Consider the following 9,101-nt stretch of genomic DNA (forward strand, 5'->3'; position numbering starts at 1 on the left):
AATGTGAGGTTGGCATTCCACTTGCCCATGATGCAAGGAGATGAACGCCCCTACACTAGAAGGGTCAACTTTAATCAAAGGTTGGACCAAGTCCTTATAGACATATGTGTGGAAGGAGCTCAATTGAAAAGAGACTCCAAAGGCAAGCCGGTTCAACTAAGAAGACTGGACCTCAAGCCTGTGGCTAGAGGGTGGTTAGAGTTCATTCAACGCTCCATCATCCCCACTAGCAACCGATCTGAAGTTACTGTGGATCGGGCCATCATGATTCCTAGCATCATGATTGGAGAGGAAGTAGAAGTTCATGAAGTCATCTCCCATGAATTCTACAAAATAGCCGAAAAGTCCTCCACCATGGCAAGGCTAGCTTTTCCTCATCTTATTTGCCATCTATGTTACTCAGCTGGAGTTATCATAGAAGGAGACATCCTCATTGAAGAGGATAAGCCCATCACCAAGAAGAGGATGCAGCAAGCAAGAGAGACCCTCCACGGATCTCAAGAGATGCATGAGGAAGCTCATCATCAAGAAATCCCTGAGATGCCTCAAGGGATGCACTTTCCTCCCAACAACTATTGGGAACAACTCAACACTTCCCTAGAAGATTTGAGCTACAATATGGAACAATTAAGGGTGGAACATCATGAGCACTCCATCATTCTCCATGAAATAAGAGAAGATCAAAGAGCAATGAGGGAGGAGCAACAAAGGCAAGGAAGGAACATAGAAGAGCTTAAGGACATTGTTGGTCCTTCAAGAAGAAGACACCACTAAGGTGGATTTATTCCTTGTTCTTACTCTTCTGCTGTTTTCGGTTTTTATATTATATGTTTATCTATGTTTTGTGTCTCTACTTCATGATCATTAGTGTTTAGTAACTATGTCTTAAAGTTATGAATAATTCCATTAATCCTTCACCTCTCTTAAATGAAAAATGTTTTTAATTCAAAAGAACAAAGAAGTACATGAATTCCGAATTTATCCTTGAATTTAGTTTAATTATATTGATGTGGTGACAATACTTTTTGCTTTCTGAATGAATGCTTGAACAGTGCATATTTTTGATCTTGTTGTTTATGAATGTTAAAACTGTTGGCTCTTGAAAGAATGATGAACAAAGAGAAATGTTATTGATAATCTGAAAAATCATGAAATTGACTCTTGAAGCAAGAAAAAGCAGTGACAAACAAAATCTTGCGAAAAAAAATATGGCGAAAAAAATAGGAAGAAAAAGAAATAGCAAGCAGAAAAAGCCAATAGCCCTTAAAACCAAAAGGCAAGGGTAAAAAGGATCCAAGGCTTTGAGCATCAATGGATAGGAGGGCCCAAGGAAATAAAATCCAGGCCTAAGCGGCTGAATTAAGCTGTCCCTAACCATGTGCTTGTGTCATGAAGGTCCAAGTGAAAAGCTTGAGACTGAGTGGTTAAAGTCGTGATCCAAAGCAAAAAGAGTGAGCTTAAGAGCTCTGGACACCTCTAACTGGGGACTCTAGCAAAGCTGAGTCACAATCTGAAAAGGTTCACCCAGTCATGTATCTGTGGCATTTATGTATCCGGTGGTAATACTGGAAAACAAAGTGCTTAGGGCCACGGCCAAGACTCATAAGTAGCTGTGTTCAAGAATCAACATACTTAACTAGGAAAATCAATAACACCATCCGAAATTCTAAGTTCCTAGAGAAGCCAATCATTCTGAACTTCAAAGGACAAAGTGAGATGCCAAAACTGTTCAGAAGCAAAAAGCTACAAGTCCCGCTCATCTAATTAGAATTAATATTCATTGATATTTTAGAATTTATAGTATATTCTCTTCTTTTTATCCTATTTGATTTTCAGTTGCTTGGGGACAAGTAACAATTTAAGTTTGGTGTTGTGATGAGCGGATAATTTATACGCTTTTTGGCATTGTTTTTAGGTAGTTTTTAGTAAGTTCAAGCTACTTTTAGGGATGTTTTCATTAGTTTTTATGTTAAATTCACATTTCTGGACTTTAATATGAGTTTGTGTGTTTTTCTGTGATTTTAGGTAATTTCTGGCTGAAATTGAGGGACTTGAGCAAAACTCTGATAGGAGGCTGACAAAGGACTGCTGATGCTGTTGGAATTTGACCTTCCTGCACTCGAAATGAATTTTCTTGAGTAACAGAGCTCCAAATAGCGCGCTCTCAACGGTGTTGGAAAGTAGACATCCAGAGCTTTCCTGAAATATATAATAGTCCATACTTTAGTCGGGAATTGACGACGTAAACCGGCGCTCAACGCCAGTTCCATGTTGCTGTCTGGAGTAAAACGCCAGAAACACGTCACGACCCGGAGTTGAACGCCCAAAACACGTTACAACTTGGCGTTCAACTCCAAAAGAAGCCTCAGCTCGTGGATAGATCAAGCTCAGCCCAAACACACACTAAGTGGGACCGGAAAGTGGATTTATGCATCAATTACTTACCCATGTAAACCCTAGTAGCTAGTCTAGTATAAATAGGATAATTTACTATTGTATTAGACATCTTTGGTCTCAGTTTTATTTTATTCTTCATCTGAGGAGACTATTGATCACGTTTTGGGGGGGGGGGGGGGCTGGCCATTCGGCCATGCCTGAACCTTTCACTTATGTATTTTCAACGGTGGAGTTTCTACACACCATAGTCGATCCCACGGAGATTGTTGGTATGAAGCAAGCTATGGTCATCTTGTAAATCTCAGTCAGGCGGATTCAAATCGTTATGGAGGATTAATGATTAAAACATGAATAAAACATAAAATAAAGATAGAGATACGTATGCAATTCATTGTTGAGAATTTCAGATAAGCGTATGGAGATGCTTTGTCCTTTCCATCTCTCTGCTTTCCTACTGTCTTCATCCAATCCTTCTTATGTTGGGCATCACCGTTGTCAATGGCTACAGTCCCGTCCTCTCAGTGAAAATGTTCAACGCGCTCTGTCACAGCACGGCTAATCATCTGTTGGTTCTCAATCAGGTTGGAATAGAATCCAGTGATTCTTTTGCGTCTGTCACTAACACCCAGCCTTCAGGAGTTTGAAGCTCGTCACAGTCATTCAATCCTCGAATCCTACTCAGAATACCACAAACAAGGTTTAGACCTTCCGGATTCTCTTGAACGCCGCCATCAATTCTAGCTTATACCACGAAGATTCTGAATAAGGAATCTAAGAGATAAACATTCAAACCTTGTTTGCTTGTAGAACGGAAGTGGTTGTCAGGCACGCGTTCATAAGTGAGAATGATGATGAGCGTCACATAATCATCACATTCATCATGTTCTTGGGTGTGAATGAATATGTTAGAACAAGAATGAGCTGAATTGAATAGAAGAACAATAGTAATTGCATTAACACTCGAGGTACAGCAGAGCTCCACACCTTAATCTATGGTGTGTAGAAACTCCACCGTTGAAAATACATAAGAACAAGGTCTAGGCGTGGCCGAATGGCCAGCCTCCCATAATCTAAGAACTAGACGTCCAAAGATGATCCTCAGATCTAAAGTGATCAAAAGATTCCAGGATGTAAAATACAATAGTAAAAGGTCCTATTTGTAGATAACTAGTAGCTTAGGGTTTACAAAAATGAGTAAATGACATAAAAATCCACTTCCGGGCCCACTTGGTGTGTGCTTGGGCTGAGCATTGAAGCTTTCATGTGTAGAGACTTCTCTTGGAGTTAAACGCTAGCTTTTGTGCCAGTTTGGGCGTTTAACTCCCATTCTTGTGCCAGTTCCGGCGTTTAACGCCGGGCAGTCTTGAGCTGATTTGGAACGCCGGTTTGGGCCATCAAATCTCGGGCAAAGTATGGACTATTATAAATAGCTGGAAAGCCCAGTACATCTACTTTCTAATGCAATTAAAAGCGCACCAATTGGGCTTCTGTAGCTCCAGAAAAGCCACTTCGAGTGCAGGGAGGTCAGAATCCAACAACATCTGCAGTCCTTTTCAGCCTCTGAATCGGATTTTTGCTCAGGTCCCTCAATTTCAGCTAGAAAATATCTGAAATCAGAGAAAAACACACAAACTCATAGTAAAGTCCAGAAAAGTGAATTTTAACTAAAAACTAATAAAAATATAATAAAAACTAACTAAAACATACTAAAAACATACTAAAAACAATGCCAAAAAGCGTATAAATTATCCGCTCATCACAACACCAAACTTAAATTGTTGCTTGTCCCCAAGCAACTGAAAATCAAATAAGATAAAAAGAAAAGAATATGCAATGAATTCCAAAAACATCTATGAAGATCAGTATTAATTAGATGAGCGGGGCTTTTAGCTTTTTGCCTCTGAACAGTTTTGGCATCTCACTCTATCCTTTGAAATTCAGAATGATTGGCTTCTATAGGAACTCAGAATCCAGATAGTGTTATTGATTCTCTTAGTTAAGTATGATGATTCTTGAACACAGCTGCTTTATGAGTCTTGGCCGTGGCCCAAAGCACTCTGTCTTCCAGTATTACCACCGGATACATACATGCCACAGACACATAACTGGGTGAACCTTTTCAGATTGTGACTCAGCTTTGCTAGAGTCCCCAATTAGAGGTGTCCAGGGTTCTTAAGCACACTCTTTTTGCCTTGGATCATGACTTTATTTTTACCCTTGCCTTTTGGCTTTTTTTTCTGCTTGCTTTCTCTCTCTCTTTTTTTTGTATTCACTGCTTTTTCTTGCTTCAAGAATCATTTTTATGATTTTTCAGATCCTCAGTAACATGTCTCCTTTTTTTATCATTCTTTCAAGAGCCAACATTCATGAACAACAAATTCAAAAGATATATGCACTGTTCAAGCATACATTCAGAAGTTAAAGTATTGCCACCACATCAAAATAATTAATCTGTTATAAAATTCAAAATTCATGCAATTTTTCTCTTTTTCAATTAAGAACATTTTTCATTTAAGAAAGGTGATGGATTCATAGGACATTCATAACTTTAAGGCATAGACACTAAGACACTAACGATCATAAGACACAAACATAGATAAACATAAGCATGAAAATTTGAAAAACAGAAAAATAAAGAACAAGGAGATTAAAGAACGGGTCCACCTTAGTGATGGCGGCTTGTTCTTCCTCTTGAAGATCTTATGGAGTGCATGAGCTCCTCAATGTCTCTTCCTTGCCTTTGTTGCTCCTCTCTCATGATTCTTTGATCTTCTCTAATTTCATGGAGGAGGATGAAATGTTCTTGGTGCTCCACCCTTAGTTGTCCCATGTTGGAACTCAATTCTCCTAGGGAGGTGTTGATTTGATCCCAATAGTTTTGTGGAGGAAAGTGCATCCCTTGAGGCATCTCAGGGATTTCATGATGAGTGGGATCTCTTGTTTACTCCATCCTTTTCTTAGTGATGGGCTTGTCCTCATCAATGAGGATGTCTCCCTCTATGTTAACTCCAACTGAATTACAGAGGTGACAAATGAGATGAGGGAAGGCTAACCTTGCCAAGGTAGAGGACTTGTCCGCCACCTTATAAAGTTCTTGGGATATAACCTCATGAACTTCTACTTCCTCTCCAATCATGATGCTATGAATCATGATAGCCCGATCTATAGTGACTTCCGACCGGTTGCTAGTGGGAATGATTGAGCGTTGGATAAACTCCAACCATCCCCTAGCCACAGGCTTGAGGTCATGCCTTCTCAGTTGAACCGGCTTCCCTCTTGAATCTCTCTTCCATTGAGCGCCCTCTTCACAAATGTCTATGAGTACTTGGTCCAACCTTTGATCAAAGTTGACCCTTCTAGTGTAAGGGTGTTCATCTCCTTGCATCATGGGCAAGTTGAATGCCAACCTTACATTTTCCGGACTAAAATCTAAGCATTTCCCCCGAAACATTGTAAGCCCAATTCTTTGGGTCCGGGTTCACACTTTGATCATGGTTCTTGGTGATCCATGCATTGGCATAGAACTCTTGAACCATTAAGATTCCGACTTGTTGAATGGTGTTGGTAAGAACTTCCCAACCTCTTCTTTGGATCTCATGTCGGATCTCCGGATATTCACTCTTTTTGAGTTTGAAAGGGACCTCGGGAATCACCTTCTTCATGGCCACAACTTCATGGAAGTGGTCTTGATGCACCCTTGAGATGAATCTCTCCATCCTCCCATGACTCGGAGGTGGAAGCTTTTGCCTTCCCTTTCCTCTTTCTAGAGGTTTCTCCGGCCTTAGATGCCATAAATGGTTATAGAAAAACAAAAAGCAATGCTTTTACCACACCAAACTTAGAAGGTTTGTTCGTCCTCGAGCAAAAGAAGAAAAAAGAGAGTAGAAGAAGAAGAAAAAGAGGAGATGGAGGGGGCTTTGTGGTTCGGCCAAGTGGGAGAAGTAGTGTTTAGGTTGTGTGAAAATGAAGGAGTGAAGAAGGGTTTATATAGGGGTGGAGAGGGGGGTAGGGTTTGGCCATTATGGGTGGGTTTAGGAGGGAAAGTGGTTTGAATTTGGATGGTGAGGTAGGTAGGGATTTATGAAGGATGGATGTGAGTGGTGAAGAGAATGGTGGGATTTGATAGGTGAGGGGTTTTTGGGAAAGAGGTGTTGAGGTGATTGGTGAATAGGTGAAGAAGAGAGAGAGTGGTGGGGTAGGTGGGGATCTTGTGGGGTCCACAGATCCTGAGGTGTCAAGGATAATTCATCACTGCACCAAGTGGCAAGCAAAAATGTCCTTCTGCCAATCCTGGCATTAAACGCTGGACTGGTGCCCATTTCTGGCGTTTAACGCCAGCTTTTTGCCCATTCCTGGCGTTAAACGCCAGTCTGGTGCCCCTTTCTGGCATTAAACGCCCAGAATGGTACCAGACTGGGTGTTAAACGCCCATTTGCTGTGTTCACTGGCATTTAAACGCTAGCAAGTTTTCCTCCAGTGTGTGCTGTTTTTCTTTCTATTTTTCATTCTGTTTTTGCTTTTTTCAATTGATTTTGTGACTTCCCATGATCATCAACCTATAGAAAACATAAAATAACAAAAGGAAAATAGATAAATATAACATTGGGTTGCCTCCCAACAAGCGCTTCTTTAATGTCATTAGCTTGACAGTGGGCCCTCATGGAGCCTCACAGATACTCAGAGCAATGTTGGAACCTCCCAACACCAAACTTAGAATTTGACTGTGGGGGTTCAACACCAAACTTAGAATTTGGTTGTGGCCTCCCAACACCAAACTTGGAGTTTGACTGTGGGGGCTCTGTTTGACTCTGTTTTGAGAGAGGCACTTCATGCTTCCTCTCCATGGTTACAGAGGGATATCCTTGAGCCTTAAACACAAGGGATTATTCATTCACTTGAATGATCAATTCTCCTCTGTCAACATCAATCACAGCCTTTGCTGTGGCTAGGAACGGTCTGCCAAGGATGATGGATTCATCCATGCAGTTCCCAGTCTCTAGGACTATGAAATCAGCAGGGATGTAATGGTCTTCAATCTTTACCAGAACATCCTCTACAAGTCCATAAGCTTGTTTTCTTGAATTGTCTGCCATCTCTAGTGAGATTCTTGCAGCTTGTACCTCAAAGATCCCTAGCTTCTCCATTACAGAGAGAGGCATGAAGTTTATGCTTGACCCTAGGTCACACAGAGCCTTCTTGAAGGTCATGGTGCCTATTGTACAAGGTATTGAGAACTTCCTAGGGTCCTGTCTCTTTTGAGGTAATCTCTGCCTAGTCAAGTCATCCAGTTCTTTGGTGAGCAAAAGGGGTTCATCCTCCCAAGTCTCATTACCAAATAACTTGTCATTTAGCTTCATGATTGCTCCAAGGTACTTAGCAACTTGCTCTTCAGTGACATCTTTGTCCTCTTCAGAGGAAGAATACTCATCAGAGCTCATGAATGGCAGATGTAAATCCAATGGAATCTCTATGGTCTCAGTGTGAGCCTCGGATTCCCATGGTTCCTCATTAGGGAACTCATTGGAGGCCAGTGGTCGTCCATTGAAGCCTTCCTCAGTGGCGCTCACTGCCTCTTTCTCCTCTCCAAGTTCGGCCATGTTGATGGCCTTGCACTCTCCTTTTGGATTCTCTTCTGTATTGCTTGGAAGAGTACTAGGAGGGAGTTAAGTAACTTTCTTACTCAGCTGACCCACTTGTGCCTCCAAGTTTCTAATGGAGGATCTTGTTTCAGTCATGAAACTTTGAGTGGTTTTGATTAGATTAGAGACCATGGTTGCTAAGTCAGAGCGGCTCTGCTTAGAATTCTCTGTCTGTTGCTGAGAAGATGATGGAAAAGGCTTGCTATTGCTAAACCTGTTTCTTCCACCATTATTGTTGTTGAAACCTTGTTGAGGTCTCTGTTGATCCTTCCATGAGAGATTTGGATGATTTCTCCATGAAGAATTATAGGTGTTTCCATAGGGTTCTCCCATGTAATTCACCTCTTTCATTGATGGGTTCTCAGGATCATAAGCCTCTTCTTCAGATGAAGCGTCCTTAGTACTGCCTGGTGCAGCTTGCATTCTAGACAGACTTTGAGAAATCATATTGACTTGCTGAGTCAATATTTTGTTCTGAGCCAATATGGCATTCAGAGTATCAATCTCAAGAACTCCTTTCTTCTGATTCGTTCTATTGTTCACAAGATTCCTTTCAGAAGTGTACATGAATTGGTTATTTGCAACCATTTCAATGAGTTCTTGAGCTTCTGCAGGCGTCTCCTTCAGATGAAGAGATCCTCCAGCAGAGCTGTCCAATGACATCTTAGACAGTTCAGACAGACCATCATAGAAGATACCTATGATGCTCCATTCAGAAAGCATGTCAGAAGGACACTTTCTGATCAATTGTTTGTATCTTTCCCAAGCTTCATAGAGGGATTCACCTTCCTTCTGTCTGAAGGTTTGGACTTCCACTCTAAGCTTACTCAATTTTTGAGGTGGAAAGAACTTTGCCAAGAAGGCATTGACTAGCTTTTCCCAATAGTTCAGGCTTTCTTTAGGTTGTGAGTCCAACCATATCCTAGCTCTGTCTCTTACAGCAAAAGGGAATAGCATAAGTCTGTAGACCTCAGGGTCAACCCCATTGGTCTTGACAGTGTCACAGATTTGCAAGAATTCAGCTAAAAACTGATGAGGATCTTCCAATGGAAGTCCATGGAACTT

General features: G+C 41.2%; 1 non-coding gene across 1 annotated transcript; it reads left to right on the forward strand.

Moving 5' to 3' along the window:
- Positions 1–8,753: 8,753 nt before the first annotated feature.
- LOC112713201 (small nucleolar RNA R71) lies at positions 8,754–8,861 on the forward strand. Its single transcript, XR_003158176.1, has one exon. It is a non-coding gene; the product is annotated as a small nucleolar RNA R71 (small nucleolar RNA).
- The last annotated feature ends 240 nt before the right edge of the window (positions 8,862–9,101 follow it).

This window comes from Arachis hypogaea, chromosome 9 (genome assembly GCF_003086295.3).
Source record: "Arachis hypogaea cultivar Tifrunner chromosome 9, arahy.Tifrunner.gnm2.J5K5, whole genome shotgun sequence".
NCBI lineage: Eukaryota > Viridiplantae > Streptophyta > Magnoliopsida > Fabales > Fabaceae > Arachis > Arachis hypogaea.